Genomic DNA, 3,797 nt, shown 5'->3' with positions numbered 1-3,797 from the left:
GAGAGAGAGAGAGAGAGAGAGAGAGAGAGAGAGAGAGAGAGAAAAGGAAGGAAGGAAGGAAAGAAAGAAAGAAAGAAAGAGAAAGAACAGAAGGAAGGAAGGAAGAGAAAGAAAGAAAGGAGGATGGATGGGTACATAGAAAGATACACACACACCTCTATACATACACACACACATACACATACTCATCTAGCTAGCTAGCTAGCTAGACTGCACCTGTTATTTCATTGGTTGTATATGTTGGTTATATACATTGGTTATATAATGAGAGAGAGAAAGAAAGGATTTTCTTTTTGAAGGATCAATAAAGCATAAGTAATATAACAACAGTAAGAGAGCAACCTAATGAAATAATTTTATTTATATAAGTAATATATATACATATATATTTACCTAATATGCAAGTGATCTGTGATGTTTTTCAGCATGTGGTACTTTTGTTACAGAGACTCCCTACATTAGCACAGATTGAACCAATGTAGACCCATTCACAACTTAGATAAGACTTTGGGAGATGTCTCAGGTATGTAGTGATGAGCCTGGGATCACAAAGACAGCGTCAAAAGGAGATGTGAACCCAGATCTTCTGGACTCAGAGCCATATGTTCTATCCACTTCCATTCAGCAGTTACTTTTGTTATTAACAAATCATCAGCTACGCCACTTTAACCTAGAAAGACTGATTCTATGCCCTCAAGGGAATGAAATTATAAAGAAACAAGTTATCTGTTTATCCTTTTGTGGTCATTTTCAGAACGGAGGCAGTCCTCCAGACATAGGAGCAACTTGGCAGTGAAGGAATGGGAGATATAGGAAAGGAAAATAGCTGAATATAGAGCAAAGGACACTTTTCTCCTACTTCCCTACTCCCTTTAAATAAGGAATTGGAAGTTAGGAGACTTTTAACAACAAAATAGCTTGTACCTCTACCTAAAAAAATTTGAGCAATGACTTAAAGTTTCAAGCTTTGTATATAAAAAGTCTACTGAATTCACCTACAGTTTTGAGGAGCTTTTTACAATAAAATACACTTTCATATGAGTATTTTTCCTCATCTTTCCTTTAAAAGCTCTGCTAGTTACTTCAAGCAACTGCACGCTTCAAGCCTTCCGTAACACATCTTCCCCAGTCTATAATGAGATCAATAAAGCATTGGTCAAATTATCAAAAAATGATAATTCCTGTCTTTCATTTAATGATCAAGTCCTTTGAAGTAATGCTTCAACCAATGGTCCCTTCCCCTGAGAACTGATCAATATTATAAATTCCACGGAATCCACTTCATAAACATTACCGATCTATTATCTCAGGTGCCAAATGGGAAATAAAGCTGCTTTTTTTTTTAATAAAGTGTTTTATTTCAGTAGCCACAGTATCACCTTTTGCTTAACATATGGGATATGATAGCATTTCCTTGTTATTGTTCAGTAGTTTTTCAGTCACCTCCAACTCTTCATGACCCCACTTGGGGTTTTCTTGGCAAAGATACCAGAGTGATTTGCCATTTCCTTTTCCAGCTCATTTCACAGATGAAGAAACTGAGGCAAACAGGCTAAAGTGACTTCCCCGGGATCATACAGCTAGCCTTGCAAAATGCAGGGCAGACAACTCTTTCCCTTCTCTCAAGATGGCGGACAAAAAACCCCCAAATGAACCAAAGGAAAAGAAGGTCTGAAAGGGGGAAAAAAGGGGAGAAAAACAAGAAAGAAGATATGGCTGAAAAAGTGGTGGAAAAGCCTCGAAAGCACTGCAGTGGAACCCAGTCCCGGTCCAAGGGATCGGTGGATACTCCAGGTCTGCAATGTATTCCCGGAGAGCCATGTATAAGCTGAAATACGGTGCACCAAAAACCCGGATTGAAAGGAAAAAGAAAGAGAAGGTGCCTGCTACTATCTCAAAGTCATTTGGTGGTGATAAGAATGGAGGAACCCGTGTGGTAAAGATTCGCAAGATGCAGAGGTATTACCCTACTGAGGATGTGCCTAGAATGTGCCTTAGATGTCCTAAGTCATGGGCAAAAAGCCCTTCAGCCAGCACGTGAGGAGACTTCGATCTAGCATCACGCCCGGCGTGGTTCTGATCATGCTCACTGGCCGCCACAGGGGCAAGAGAGTGGTTTTCCTGAAGCAGCTGGTGAGTGGCTTGCTACTGGTGGCTGGACGTCTGACCATCAACCGCATTCCTCTGAGAAGGACCCATCAGAAATTTGCCATTGCCACCTCTACCAGAATTAACCTTTCAGGTGTAAAAATTTCGAATCATGTTACTGATGCTTACTTCAAGAAGAAAAAGCTCCATAAACCTAGACACCAAGAAAGAGAAATTTTTGACACAGAAAAAGAGAAATACGAGATTACGGAGCAGCAAGGCTGCTGAGAAAACAGTGCACTCTCAAATCCTGCCCCAAATCAAGAGAATTCCTCAGCTCCGTGGCTACCTGCGTTCTGTATTCTTTCTCTCCAACGGAGTTCATCCTCACAAACCGGTGTTTTAAATGCCTTGCACAGAACTCTCCTTAAAATATTTGGAATAACTAAAAACAGGGGGAGGAGGGCAGACAGTTCAGGAAAGTCCTAGGGAGTTAACCTGAGGCACAAAGGGGTTAAGTGATTTGCCCAGAGTCTCACAGATAGTGAGAATCCAAGGTTGGTTGGGAACTCCATTCCCAAGCTATCACTCCCAGCCACAGTATCACATTTCTCCTATAAGGTGGTAGCTGTGTAATTCCACCACAAGAGAAAATAAGGTCCCAAAAGAAGAAAATGTGCCTTTAATTTTTTTTAATTAACTAGTTAAATACTGCTGAATTAGTTAGTCATTGGTCATCTTCACCCATAAAAACCAATTACTCTTCAAGGCTGGTAGAAACATAATGTAAAACTTTAATTTTCCCCCCTATAGCTTCTTCACATGTTCACCCCACTCCCAACTTTTTTGTTGGCTGGTTACCTGTATTACAAATCATGTCGTTCTGTGCGGTATAACTTGAAGCAGGAAAGGTTAGCAAGATCAAGTTAATTCATCTTCTCCAAATAGCTGTTCATTTTCATTGAGCCTCCTTTTTTATCACTTTAATAATAGATAGCATGTATGTGGCACATTAAGGTTTGCTTAGCACTTTACAAATATTACTTTATTTTATCCTCCCAGCAGCCCAGAGCAGTAGGTGCTATTGGCACAGCTAGTAAGTGTCAGAAGCCATATTTGAACCCAGGTCTTCCTTGCTGCAAAGCCAGCACTCTATCTACTGTGCCACCTAACTACCTAAAAAAAAAAGTTAAATTACTTTTATCACAATCAAAATGAACTGATATTTAGATGGCATTTAATGCTCATAATGGAATATAAGCTCCTTGAGGGCAGATCTTGTTTCACTTTTGCCTTTGCATCTACCTAGCTACCTAGTTAGTGACTACCTAGAACAGTGACTAGTACATAGTGGGTGATTAGTTAAGTGCTTATTGGTTGATCAATTAATTTAAAGGCATTTTATAAATATTTGTATTTGCTGGGAGCAAATTCCCTAGAGGCCCCTAGGTGGTACAGTGGATGGAATGCTGAACCTGAACAGTAAGGTTCATCTTCCTGAGTTCAAGTCCAGCCTCAGACATTAACTAACTGTGACTCTGGGCAAGTCATTTTACCCTACTTGCCTAAGTTCCTCATCTGTAAAATGAGCTTACTAGCTGTGTGACCCTGGGCAAGTCATATCACCTTTTTTGCCCAAGTTTTCTCATCTGTAAAATGAGCAGAAGGAAATGGCAAACCACTCCAGTAGCTTTGCCAAGAAAACCCCA

The 3,797-nt window shown here is 40.1% G+C and overlaps 1 pseudogene; it reads left to right on the top strand.

The window, feature by feature from the left end:
- The first annotated feature begins 1,627 nt into the window (after positions 1 to 1,627).
- LOC114031062 lies at positions 1,628 to 2,494 on the top strand (annotated as a pseudogene).
- The last annotated feature ends 1,303 nt before the right edge of the window (positions 2,495 to 3,797 follow it).

The sequence above is a fragment of the Vombatus ursinus genome, unplaced genomic scaffold, assembly GCF_900497805.2.
Source record: "Vombatus ursinus unplaced genomic scaffold, bare-nosed wombat genome assembly UNPS02015035.1, whole genome shotgun sequence".
NCBI classification, from domain to species: Eukaryota; Metazoa; Chordata; class Mammalia; order Diprotodontia; family Vombatidae; genus Vombatus; species Vombatus ursinus.
This window is presented reverse-complemented; position numbering and strand designations above follow the sequence as displayed.